This window comes from Triturus cristatus, chromosome 2_2 (assembly GCF_964204655.1).
Source record: "Triturus cristatus chromosome 2_2, aTriCri1.1, whole genome shotgun sequence".
NCBI classification, from domain to species: domain Eukaryota; kingdom Metazoa; phylum Chordata; class Amphibia; order Caudata; family Salamandridae; genus Triturus; species Triturus cristatus.
Window position 1 is genome coordinate 10,765,033 of NC_140582.1, and position 14,681 is coordinate 10,779,713.

Here is a 14,681-nt window from a genome sequence, read left to right on the forward strand (position 1 = left end):
AGTCTGGTTCACTTGCCAGTGACCAGGGGCACGATAGACGAATGCCCACTCATTTCGGGTGTTTCAGGTGAAGAAGGTGAAGCTTGACTCTTCAGCCACGAGGACCAGGAGGTGTTGAGGACAACCAAGAGCTGGATTCGAGCTGTCCCACAAAGGATGTTGTGTTTTGCAGTGTTGGTGCCCTGATTGGACACAACAAGCCTTGGCAACAGCAACCCACGAAGAAAGGAGAAAGATGCTTCGGTGCGGACCAGCAAGGTCCGAGGGACTCCACCAGCAAGGAGGAGTGAGGTCACATCTGGAGCAACCAGGGAAGCCCAAAGAAAGTCAAAGTTACTTTCATAGGGAACCACCAGTTGACGGACCAGGGATCGCAAAGGGACCTCGAGAGGAATCACAAAATGGCTGCCCACGGGTCACTCAGAGTGACCAGGCCAACAATCTTTGGTGGATTCTCTGCTCAGTGTCTGGGCTACAAGTAACCCAATGCACAGCCCCAGGAGACTTCAAGAAGCTAATGCACTTGCAAATGTGCACAGTGTCCAGGAGTTCTGGTTCCACATAACTCAAAAGGGCTGCGGGTCTCAGCTTTGCTGGGGACTTGGGTTGGACTCTGAGAAGTCTGGAAATCCTCTTCTTGGGCTGCAGATACTTCAGAGTCCGTCGGGAGCTTCGGAGATGCAGACCAGCAAATGCTTTGTTGGTGCCTGCCAAGCAGGGGAGTCACTCTTTGACCCCAAGGGAGATTTCTTCAGTCCTCTAGTCTTGAGTAGAGTGTCGAAGTTGCAGCATTCAGTTGCAGAGTTTCATCCAGGGATTCCTACTTAATACCCAAGGAAGGGGTTGGACTAACTCAGGGAACCCACCTATGGGAGGGTTCGGAAACAGGGGTGGCTACACCCATTTCCTTTGTCCACTTTCGCGCCAGAGCAGGGGCTGGTAGACCCTGTGACCGGTGTGAACTGGACTATGCACAGGGACATCAAATGTGCCCCCAGTGCAGGACTTCAAAGCACACTGAGTGTACCCACCCAGTCCCAATACACTAAAGCCTGTCTGTGAGGTGGTGACACCTCCCTGTGACAGGAAACCTATTGTCCAGGCCTCCCCTGCTGGACTTCGGTCAGCAGCAGGAGGCCAGACTCGTGTCTGTGGCTGAAGCATCCATTTTGTGATGCCAGGGCTCGGTTAAGTTGGTACCGGGTATACCGGTGCTGTCATGTCTCTCCCTCTAGAAGGGTGGGATCATACTCCCACACCAGTTACTGGTGTGGGGGTATGATTCCAAGGTGTTTGACACCAAACACGACATGTTTCCGTGCAGCCAGGTCAAAGTTAAGTTAGCATTTACCGTTGGGTTATAATACACTTAAGAGTATAAGGTCAGGTGCATCACAGACAACCCCGGAGAAGAGATTCCGAAGGCTGCAGAGGGGCTCAGCTCATTCCTGGGCACCCTCTCACACAAAACCAAGCACCCTGCCTCCAGGATTGATAAGACCTGCCATAGGGGTGACTGATAGTTTTCTATGTGCAGTGATAGGTGAGATATAGTGAACCTATATCTCAGTAAGGGGTGCATGCACCACCTTACCCAGGCTGCAGTAGCAGATCTGTGGTATCATTTAGGAGGGCTTTCCACAGGTGGCATAATACATGATTCAGCCCCTGGTAGGCCTCTGGGGTATCTATGCCCTGGGTACATAGTATACCATATACTAGGGACTTATAAGGGCACCTCAGAATCCAATTTGTTATGTACCTAGGGTACATAGAATCAATGTAGAGAGGAAGCAGCTAGGCTGGGGTCCTGAATAACAGGGCCCCAGCCAGACTAAAGTAAAAAAACAGTGTTACAGCAGCAAAAAGTGGGGGTAACCATAAGAAGCTGATCCTACTCTCCTACAAGGAGTAAATTAGAACTAATCAAAAGCCTGTCCTGTGTCTTTAGAGGGCTTCAGATGATCTACACAATCTCACAAAGAAGATGGTAAAAAGGGTAGATAACACAGGGTTTGATCTAGGACAATTAACAAACACCTTATTGGTCTTCGTGAGGATTCAGAGAGTCAAAGGTTAGGGCTGTTCACTCACCACATGAAACCATGTGTTTGTCAAGGTTCTGCTCTAATGAGAGGGTTAACAGAGCTTCTGTGCCCCAACCAGCTCCAGAGGCATCAACCTGTGCACTAATTGCTGAATTACAGAGATGGGGATTTCCTAGTGCAGTCTACTAGAAGGATGGGGTCTTTATAATGTAGGAATACATCACTGTTGTTGTTCCCAGACTATACACAACTAGTGCAGAAGCAGCAGAAGTAATTAAATGTGGCAAAAAAGAAGCTAGAGTCATGAACCTCAAATGTATGCTGCTGTTTCCCAAAAGGCTTGAAGTGGTAAATGGTATATTCATTTTTCTTAATTAATCCTGAACAGGTGTGGATTTGGATTGAATACCTGAGCAATGGTCATGAGCTGTTATGGAAACTCATTCCAGGTTAGGAGGTTGACAGCTCTGGATGAAGCTTTTGAATCCACAACGTCAGATCGAGGAGAAGGGTCTTCATCCAAAAGTGTCAGACGTGATAAGACACAGAACTCTAAATCTGTTATCTCCATGATCAAAGATAACAAAAATGTATCACTGACTGCTTCCATTGGAATACAAACCATGATAGGCAAAGGTCTTGACATTATTCGTTCCTTGGAACATTTTCTTTTTATTTTGGACCAAGAAATATTACTATGCAAACCCCAACTAATACACACTGGAATACAATTGATATGCCTTAGAATGCAAAATAGGGCTCTTTCTTGGAACGTGGCTGCATGGGTTGAGGTGCAGACGCTCCCCCCCCCCCCCCCTTGGCGCTGTGACAATCCTACCTTAGGTCTGATTGTTCACCAATCCGATAAAGAGTTAGGACGTCCTCTTGGCCCGGTGTTTTGCAGAGGCAATGGTGCTTCCTAGGATTTAAAAAAGATGTTTGAAAGCACTTTAGGTGCCATGTTGTAATGTGGAGAAAATCCCCCCCCCCTTCACTTTTTGGTAATATCCAAGATGGCAGATGTGTCTACTTGCTTCTATTTAGCTGTTTCGTATGGTGTGTCAGAGGCACACTGATGCACCAGTCTTTGAACCAGTCCGTGATAGAACTATTGTGATGCTCCCTGTAGAACTGGGCTGTAGAAGCAATAAACTAGGACCAGACCTCTAAATAATGGTCGAGTTGCATGGAACATTGATACTCATCGCATACACCTAGCAGGACTTACATCAGTTTGTGTTGCACAGGTAAGCACAAGCCTACCAGTGCCACCAGATTATTTTGCTGAGATATGTAATTTTTTTCCATTAGGATTGGACAGACTCAGTGAGGCAGAGCATGAGCCGTTTGTGTGTGTTATTGGGAAGTCACATAAAGGACCTCTCCTAGGGGCAGCTGCAACTTCTGTGAGGAAACCTATTAATATCCCTCTGGTGGAGGATTTTTTCAGCATCGCACTTCCATTCGTGAAGAGGAGAGTGGGTCTGGACAGCTTTAGGAGGGCACAGAATCAACTCGGACTACTGGTGAAAGACAGGGTCGGACTGGTAGGCCTGTGCACTGAAATAACAGTGGCCCACTTTAGCAAACCAGTTAGCTAAAAAAAAGTGGCCCACATTTGCAAATCAGACCAGTATTGAACTTGTAAGTATATGAGTATTTTGCAAAGGAGACTGCAGGCATTTGTGTTTGCTACAGGCTACGCTTGTTTTAATATCAGAGATCAACAGTAAAAAATCAGCCCACCTGTCCATAAAACAGGCCCACAACCTTCTAAAAAACTGGACCACACATCGATCTATGAGACCAGCTTTCGAGCACTGCTTGATTGCACTATAGGCCAGGTCACTCCGACCGTGGTAAAAGAGCACTAATGGTGTCCTTAGATCACCTTCACAAGAAGATGGGCAGCTAAGACACCTGAGTTTTTAGCTTTAAAAAATAGATTGAACACCATTTTGGCAAGAGTTACTGGAATGGAAGGTATAGTCTGGGCCCTAGAGAGATGAGCAGGGGTGTTTAAATCAGCTGCAGTCCGACAGAAAGAAATGATAGCATAAGCCACTAATTTTCAAAACTGTTCAGTGACTACGATGACCTATGAAGATGTCCGTCTTGACGACTTGAAAATGATAAGAAAGCTGCATGTCTAAAAATATTTGACTGGTTAATAGATGACACAGGAGGGGCGTAACAAAGATGGTAGCGAGGTTGGATGCTTCGCTTTGTCTCTCCTGCCCGCTGCTGGCCCGAAAGCAACATTACTGTCATTACAACACACCAACCAGGGTAAAAGGCCACCCGGAATATCTGTGCTACTTTCAGACACATATACGGTGTATTCCCGACTCACCAGGGGAGCATATAGCTGCGATGAAACAAGAAGAGGGAGTGAATGGAAAAGGGGAGCGGCCTACTGAGCGCGATGTCAGAGGCCTGTCCCTGTAGCTGGAGGCGAGATCTGAGGGAGGCGCCCTCTGGGTCTGCGATTTGCCCGAGGACAGTGCCGAGAGCCGAAGGACAGAAAGAGAAGCCTAGCGGTGACATGCGCCCGAGGAACCAGAGCCTGCATGAGTCACAGAGACAGACCCTGCCGAGACGCGCAGTGGCAACCCACCGCACATACAGGGAATCCTGAGGCCTAGCACGAGATTCCTGGGGCCAGAAGATCGCCGCTGGGGGCACCGATCAGTGCCCTTTGAGGTGAGGAGCTGAGTCAGAGCAGACGACGGTGGGGGAGTGGAGGGGCCCGTAGCAGAAATACACCCGAATCCCACACCCAGGCACAATACTGAAGGAGGCTGGCAGGACTGGAAGCAGTTGAGGGAGCCGTTCCAAATCAAAGCCCCGCACTGCTGTGGAAACAGAGGCGAGTGACTATACCGGAGAAGGGGCACCATAGCAGTGCTCGGCGGAGACATCGATCACATGCTAGCCAGAGAGGTGGAGACTGGGCTCAGGGAATACACATGCGCCCCAGTGGGGGCGAAGAGGGGCCCAGAGCAGAGACATGCCCGAACCCAGCACTCAGACCCCATATTGAGTGCGGCCGGCAGGATGAAAGCAGGTGAGGGTCCTGCGCCGCAGCAAAGCCTCACACCGCTGTGATAACAGACGGCGACAACCCCGGAGGGGGAGCACCATATAAGTGGGAGATGGGCCGCAGTAAAGCCCCACACTGTTGTGATAGCAGAGGCAGATGACGGCCCAAGAGAAGGAGCACCATAGAAAGGCCCGATTGAGACATCAATCACACGCTAGCACAAGGAGTACAGAGTGAGCTCAGGGGACCCCACGTGGCCCAGAGACCATGCACAGAGGCAGCAGTGAGCAGAAGGAAGCAACATGGTGGAAGAGATGCCCCGCGCACCGGTAGATAACTTGGCAGAAGAACCAGTAACCCATTCTTGGAGTCGCTGTTCTCACCGCTGCGTGTGGCATCTGCAAACAGTCAAGAAAGACCTCACGCAGGAAATCGAAGAGACCAGAAAAGATGTGGATGCTCTCGGGGACCAAGTCGCGACACTGGAAGATAAAGAAGGCAGCCGTGATTAGGAAATGGAGGCACTCCACTAAGAGGTGCTCTGACTTCATGACCAACACATAGACTTACAATCCCACCTAGAAGATCTCGAGAATATGTCAAGAAGGAACAATATTCCCATCCACGGAGTGGTGTCAAAAGCAGTAGGTGGGAATATATTTGGCTTTGTGGGGGACCTATTTCATCATGTGGTTGGCACCCCCAGGACGCAGAGATCAAACTAGACAGGGCACACAGGGTGGACCCAACCCGCTTCAACAAGGCACCCCCGCGGAAATACTGGTCTGTGTCCACGACTTTCAAGTTAAAGAAGGGATACTGCGTATAGCTTGAGCAATGCACACATTTACCTTCAAGGACAAAACTACAACACTGTATCAGGACCTTGCCTCCCTCACACTGCAGAAGCAAAGGGAATTTTACCCTGTGAGAAGTTGGCCTGGTATATGCTGTTCACTAATTAAAGTGGGCACCTTGTACCAGTCCAAACAACCCTTATGGTGAGTAGGTCAAAGATGACCTTTATAGAAAGCTATCCTAGTGGTAGCTATAGAGAGCAGCCTTCAGGCTAAGTCTTGAAGGAATGTTAAGCACCTTGTTTTACCAGAATGCAACCTTATAGTATTGGTTAAATGAAAGGGAAAACACACAGTAGTTATAAAAATATGTACTTATTATATATAGCACTCTCTAGTATCCTCTACACGAGTATAGAGCACAAATCAAATAATACAGTTGCAAAGAATCAAACGTAAGTAGCACAATTCACAGCGGGCTCCCGGGGAGACCAAACTATATACTAAATAAGTGGTATAAGAACCACGACTCAGGACTAGACCTAGTCTAGAAGGTGTAGAATCTCTGGGACCCCAAGGAACCACCCCAGGTGAGTGAGTAGGGACCCCACAGGGATGGGTGCTGAGTGGGAACACAACAGCAGGCTCCGTACGATTCAATGGGAAAGTCGTGGTTTGAAAATCTGAGATTAAGGACGCTTCCCAGCAGATTACGAAGACAACCCTTGGAACTTAAGAGTTTGGAGAGCCACCCCACCTGTGGATACCTTGTACCAGAGTTACCTATCCCAGAGGAGCCGGGTGCATAGGCACGAAGTGGTGTCAGAAACCCTCTTCGTTCTCTATGGGTGTCGACAAAGAAATGCTGCTGTTGGAAGTAAGAAAAGTGTCCGGTGGATTCTAGAGGAGAAGAACCTGAAAGCAGAGGGGACAGAGTCTGGGCCACTTTGGAGTGACCAGGGGCTCGGTAGACGAATGCCCACCGATGTCGGGTGCTTCAGGTGTGTTGACGGTGATCTTGACTCTTCAGATGTGCGGACCAGGAGATGTCTTGGACAAACAGGAACCAGATACAAGCTGTCCCACAAATGATGTTGAGTGCTGAGGGGTCGGTGTCTGGCGGGAGCACCAACAAGCCTTGGCAGTGGCAAACAATGCAGATAGTCATGTTCAGTGTTGATCTGGAGCAGCAAGGACCAGGGGACTCACCACAGCAAGGGGAGTCAGGGCAGGTCTGGAGCAGCCAGGGCAGCCCAAATAAAGCAACATTTACACTCAAGTGGACCCACAGGCCTAGGGCACAGGAGTCACGAGGGGACCTCAGGCATTTTCACAGGATACCAGCTAACAGGGCACAGAATGCGAGGATGCCAGAGTCGTCCTCAGGAAAGATGCGCTGGGGTCAGGGCTACAAATGGCCCAATGCACAGAACTGTTGCACAACCACAAGCATGTGCAACTGCAAATGGACGCGGTGCACAGGGGTACGGGTTATATGTCCCCACAAGGAATATCCGCCTCAAGCCTGGTAAGAGGGCAGTTCAACTTCGGAGACCTTCAGAAACCCACCGCCTGTGTTGCTGGAACCTTCGGAGTCTGCAGGAGCACAGGATCAGCAAATTGGTCAGATGTATTACAGTGCCTGTGTTTGCAGGCGAGTGACTCCTTCACTCCCAGGGAGATTCCTCTGTTGTCTTGGAGGTCCACAGGGTCCTGCACTGAGCCTGTATGGATCACAGAAAGTGGCGAGACTGGGAACGGCAAGGGAAGACCAAGTTGAGCCCAAGGAGGTCCAGCAAAGTCCAGCGTGTCTAGACGGTCGAAGTGTAGTGGTATCTTCTTGCAGAATCTTGTCCATGTAAAATCTAATGTCCTGTAGCCAGGTAACCCATTTTATACCCATGGGGAGGGTTGGACAGATTCTAGGGACGCTTCTAGGGGAGGAAGAGGGTAGCGGGAACGCTACTCCCATGCCCTTTGTCCAGTTTCGCGCCAGAGAGGGAGAAAATGGCTCCCAGAACTATTTGAGCTGGACTATGCACAGGGACACCAAATGTGCCCCTGAGCCAGACATTCTGGCACTGTGACAGTGCACCCACCCAGCCTCCATACTCTAAATACTGTCTGGGAGATGGTCACACCTCCCTGTTAAAGGATGTCTATTGTGTTTCCTTCCCCTGCTCGAGCTTGGCTCAGCAACAGGAGGGCAGGCTCATGTCTGTGGCTGGCAGCATCCATTTTGTGCTGTAAGGGTCGTGAAAGTTGGTACCGGTAGACTCAGTTACTGGTGTGGAGATATGATTCCAAGGTGTTTGACACCAAACACAACATACTTCGTTGCAGTTGTTTTCGAGATAGCTTTTACCGCGAGGTTATAATGCACCTCTATCTATATGTCTGGTAGTATCACGTACAGCCTGGGAAAATGGTCTCCGAAGACTGCAGAGGGGCTCTGCTCATGCAGGAGCACCCTCTCACGTACAACCCAGCACCCTAACTTCAGGATTGTTAAGGCCTGCTATAGGGGTGACATAATGTTTTAAGTGTAGTGACATATATAGATATAGTGAACCTATATCTCTCGTAAGTGGTGCAAACACCAGCTTACACAGGCTACAGTATACATGCGTCAGCCCATGGGCGGCCTCTGGAGTACCTATGCCCGGGGTACATGTGCACCATATACTAGGGACTGATATGGGTAACCCAGTATCTAATCTGGAGTTGTACCAAAGTATATAAATGTCAATTTAAGGGAGAAAGCAGATAGGCTGGGGTCCTGAATAGCAGGATCCCAGCCAGACTGTCAAAACAGTGTGTGCAAAAAGCAAAAAGTAGGGGTAATCATAAGAAGCAGATCCTACTTTCCTACACACCCGGTTACCACACATCTATGCAATTAAGACATTGCATATTCCTGGGGTCACCCCTTCAGTCTCATTTTTCACTGGGGAGGCAAACTTCATCAACTGCGATCCCTCTCAGAGGCATGCCAGCTGCAGGGCGTGGAGCCTCCTGAAGAGAATGGTAGCAGGAGGGGCCCATCCCCAGCCCGAAGAGAGCGACAACTGGGATGGAGGCTACAGGGACCAAAATGCATCCCGCAAAACCGGACCAGGCCAAGATAGCGAAAGGGCAACAGGATGCACTAGAGTCTATCCCCGCTGTGGTGGCAAAGGCGGAAGATGTTTAAATGCTAAAGGGCTGTTGCCCCCTTTAGAGATTGCAGGTGGGCAGTGGGCGGGGGGGGGGGATGTTGGGAGATTGGCCACACTATGGACCCACAATACATAGAGTTCTTAGGGTTATTTTAGAGTGCCTCCATTCACCTTACAGCTACACAACACGAGACACAAAGGTCAGACAGGACCTCCCAGAGAATGGAAAGAGGATAGCCGGAGCAACTAGAACAGAGGGCCTCCATAACAGATACAGCTCCTTTCTCCAAAAATGCAATCCACCCGTCTTAGAACCCTCACCCTCTACATGAGGGGACTCAACAACCTGGTGAAGCATAAGGCTGAATTATCCTATCTGGAAAACACAAAGGCAGATATCTGTCTCTTGCAGGAGACACATCTTCTGGCCAGAGACTGTCACCGTCTCAGATTACACGCCTTCCCCATTCAACTCTTCTCTTCATGCCCTACAAAAACCGCTGGGGTGGCTATTTTGGTATCCCGAGCCTTCAGAGGCAAAGTGGTGCATAAGGAAGCCAAAATTAAGGAGAGGCTCCTCACTTACTTATTCACACTGGGGGGCCAGGTATTGATAGTAGAATCAGTATACGCCACGAATGAGGGGCAGGAGAAATTTATCCACATGGCGCTGTCAGAGGCAGTGTCTACGAATGAACGTAAAATAGTGCTGGAGCATTTCAATCTGGTGTTTGATAACACCATAGACAGATCAGCACAGCGACATGAACAGGAAGCATTGTCCAAAGCAGGCCAAACTTGGTTGAGGTAACTGGGACTCATGTATCTACGGAGGATATTCCATCCTCAAGCCAGGGAATACTCCTTTTATTCTAATGCCCACAAAATATACGCTGGGCTGAATTACCTTCTAGGCACTAGATACATACACACACTCACATTAGACACGGAGATCCTTAAAGCAACACTCTCAGACCATGCTATGGTAGTGATCTCGCTGTCGCTTCCTGCGCTGGAGTCCCCCCCCGACAATGGCGCTTAAGAGACACGCTTTTGCAGAGCCCAGAGGTAGTCACACAAATTCAACAAGCCATCGGATGTTACCTATCTCACAATGACACCCTGGAGGTACGCACAGAAGTATTATGGGAGGCACTTAAAACTGTTCTCTGGGGCGAACACATTGCGATTTCCGCTTCAGATAACAAACTGCGGAAGGAGAAGAGCGAGGGCCTTACCCAACAAATTAGAGAACTAGAGCAAATACGTCAGCGTACTGGCGCCCCCAGAATCTGGCGTCAACTTTCAGCACTGCGCTCGCAGCTAGCAGCGATAGACCTAGATCGGGCAGAGTACGCAGCCCTCCGATTGCGCCAATCCTTTATTGGGGGGGACAAATGTGGACAATGCTTGACACACATACTAAGCGAGAGTCGGCAGAAACATGGTATTCAAGCAATACACACACAAGCGGGGTATTAGTAATGGAGGACACTGAAATCGTCAAGGTCTTCCAAGAATTTCACTCGCACCTCTGCACGAGCCAAACATTGGATAGCTCGGAGAGCAGACAATATCTGCAAGAGGCCCAGACATCTGTGCTAACACCGGAGCAAACCGAGCCATTACATGGAGAGATCGTATTGAAGAAGTCCTTTCGGCAATCTCCCGGCTAAAGCCGGCAAAATCCCAAGGCCCAGATGGCTTCACTTCGGCCTCCTATAAAAACCTTCTGCCCTGTGGTGGCACGGCTTTTTAATACATTTACAGAATCCGGTGCGATACCTGCCTCTATGCTAGCGGCCTCAATAGCAGTCATCCCAAAACTGGGCAAGGACGGAACACAATGTAGCTCGAATTGGCCTATCTCCATTTTAAATGTAGGTTTGAAAATATTCACAGGAATATTAGCCCACAGGTTGAGCCTCTACATGCCCATCTTGGTCGACCACAACCAAGCAGGCTTTATCCCTCAGAGGCAGACAAGTGACAACAACAAACGCGTGCTCCACATCATAGAGAAAGCATCTGGAGCCTCCAGCAACTACATGCTCCTGGCAATAGATGCCAAAAAGGCCTCCATAGAGTACAATGGCCCTATCTAGAACAAGTACTGATTCATTTTGGTCTAGAGGAGAAGATAAGGACCCAGATATTGAACTGCAACCGCTTCCCCACAGCAACTGTTAGCAATAGTTACACATCGGCTCCCTTTTGGATGGGCAGGGGGACACAACAGGGGTGCCCGTTGTCACCCTTGTTGTTCACTCTATATATGGAGTCGCTAGCTCAGAGAGTTCAAAATCATCCAGACATCACCGGAGTGCCTTTTGGGGGAGACCAACACACTATATGCAGATGACGTCCTAGTGACGCTTAACAAACCAGACACATCCCTGGCTGCCTTTCTGGTGAAGTTGGAAATATTCGGTAGAGCCTCGGAATTTCAAAGTGAATGTTGAGAAATCCGTAGCACTTAGACTTTCTCTCCCACCTCAAATGGTGAACGATTTAAAAAGCAACACTCCATCCAGTGGTCACATAGCACCATCTCCTACCTGGGATTTAATTTAGCATGAACCATGCAGACCACAGCTACCATTAGCTATCACAAACTCCACAGGCACATCCACAATGACATCCGAAAGTAGAAACACCAGAAACATCAGATTTTGTGGTTAGGCAGAGTGGCGGCTATTAAAATTATGGTTCTCCCAAAGATACTGTACTTATTCCAGACCCTGCCCCTGCAGCCACCCATGGGTATGATCCATAAGATGCAGTCGGAGATGTTGCAATTTTATGTGGCAGGGACGGAGACCACGGATGAAGAGAGCCATTAGCTTCCTTCCACCCAGCGAGGGAGGGCTAGGGATCCCCAACCTTCAACTGTACCATCAGGCAGCGTAACTGAGATATCTAGTGGAATGGAAGCGTGACGACTCAGAGAAACACTGGATATTTCAAGATAGAGCTTTGACCGGTACATCTCTGCCTAAGGTCCCCTTCCTAAAGAAACCACACAGATCGTGAAATCTGTACTTGTCCTCCAGCACACAGGCACCAATGGTGGCATGGGACCAGACCAGCAGTCGACATAGCTTGACCACGTTCCCTTCTCGCATGATTCCACTACTTGATAACCCGGAATTCGCCCCGGTGGTGGGCCAGGCAAGGTTTACAAAGTGACGACATTCTGAATGCCACGCAATGGGTCATTTATTTGATGTGGAGGGGGTGCTCCCATTCCATCAAATTCAAGCTGATTATGGCATTCATGAGACAGAGCGACTACAGTACCTGCAGCTCCGACACTGGACGATACACCAACAAAATAAGTCCAACGCACAGCGACACCTCTGCCCAGTATGAAAAATGGCTTCTATTCAAATCATCAGATAAGAAACTAATCTTGGAACCATATGCCCATCTGAATTCGCGAAACATGCACATACATAATGCTTGTCAGGACAGATGGCAGAGGGACATAATTAGAGCCTTGAGCAGCAAGGAATGGCAAGGTATAATTACAGAGCCAGGCACACTGCCAGCAATGTAGTGTTAACTAAAACACTCACAAAGATAGCTACCTACTGGTACTACACTCCAGCGCAGATATGCAAGGCTAACCCAACACAGGGCGCGGACTACTGGTGAGGGTGCGGTTCACAGGGAACACTTGTACATGTTCTATGGGACTGCCTGCAATATTGGACTCAAATGCTCGACGAAATCGACACACATTTGGACACCCAACCTCCACGATTCCCAGCATACATACTTCTAGGTGTGCCAAACCCACTGACATATCCATTGAACTCTAGATTAAAGCGATTGATTGGATTAGCCCTAAGGGCAGCCATACGGAACATATTCACACACTGAGGGACACCACAGACGCCCTCACATTCGGGTTGGCCTCATAAGGTATGGCACATTTTAGGAATGGAAAAGATAACGCTCACTGGTCGGTCAAGGCTCTGTTTTCAGAGACCTGTGGCACCCTTTCCTGTCCCTTCTCTCACAAGAATACCGTGAGCTTACATGCTCCAGATACTTACACCTCCTACGCTTGCCAGAGTCTTCCATGCCACTAGCATCAGAGCAGCGCTAACCTATAGTACCGACAAAATTGAACCTATATACCAAGGCAGTTGTGGATGGAGGGGGCGGAGGGAGGGAGGGGTTTGGGTTTCTTTATCTGTTTGACACTTGTTTTTTTAAGATACATCACAAAGGGCTTTGCATAGTGCAAGGTCTGTTGCTGGCGTTGTTTCCTGATATAATAAAAAATTCAATAAAAGGTTTGAACTATAATAGATGACACATGAGGGAGAAGCCTTTTACAGTCTATTGCAACATTTTTGGGTGGAGCACTATGGGGCACCACAGACCCTGAACCCATACTGCTGCATAGTGCCTTTCGGTTTCCACCAGATGGTGGCAAGAGGACCGGGGTGGCAAGGTTACAGTTTTGGTTGTGTTATGTGAGGCAGTTTGCTGTGAAGCCATTCTAAAGTGGGCAACCAAAGCAAAAGAGATCATGTACCAGGGCAGCGTATTCTTTTCCTTTCTGATGCTTGTCCAGTGGTAGCCACACAATGAATTTGACAGGTAAGCTAGCAGTTTTCTGTCAAATTCAGGCTAGTAGTTGGACACAACTTTACCATAGTAACACAAAGAGACTCTGCACAGTTTTATTTGAATAGCCTCAGACTGAATTTGCTGAATGGGGACAATACTTGAAATACAGACGTTTGAGTTTTCTGTGTCAATCACATGTATCTTCCTTGTCCTTTGTTAGACTGTATGGTGTGTGATAGCTCCTGCCTGTTGGTCCTGCACCTTACTGGGGGAATATGTTTGTGAAATGGAAATGCTCGTATCTTGTTGATTGCCTTCCCTTGTTCGGTGGACCTTTTTCCGTTGCTTGAGGGGTGAGAGGGAGTAAAAATACATTATATATTTCAATAACAGTGTAACCAGTTAGTCACACATTATTAAAACTAGGACTACTGAAGAAATGTAAAAGTGTTTTATTACAGATTCAGAAACAAACTAATATAAATGAGTCTCAAAAGCATATTATAGAAATGTAGTATCACAAGGATAAGTCCAAATGATGAGATTCATTTCAAACAACAGGAAGTACACCAAAAACTCAGTGGCTGCAAAACAGAAGATGAGAAACAAAATCTGTAGGTTTTTTGGGAGAATTCGATCCTCCTGCCTTGGCATTAGTATCTCTAATAAAATCCATTTTACACTACTCAAAGCTAACTGTAGGGAAAACCCTTACCAACGCGGGAAGCAAGGAAAGGGTGTCCGCATGAAGGAGTCTTTCATAAAAGTACTGCAAGTCTAAAGATATAGCATGAACCTACAAAGCGAGAGGAATTGCATATGAGATATGTACCTTGTGAAATCCTAAAGGTGTCTGCTCTCTAACAATACAACACAGAAATCATTCAAGGTAACCAGCGTCATCACATTTCCAATACTTTTCCATTGTCCCAGGTAGAAGTTAGCAACATTCAGATCTTCTCCCACATTCTTGAACAAGCACATTCGATCGTCCTTGAGCATCCCTTCTCTGCCATGAGAACTTGTTTCCCACCTCGTTAACAAATCATCT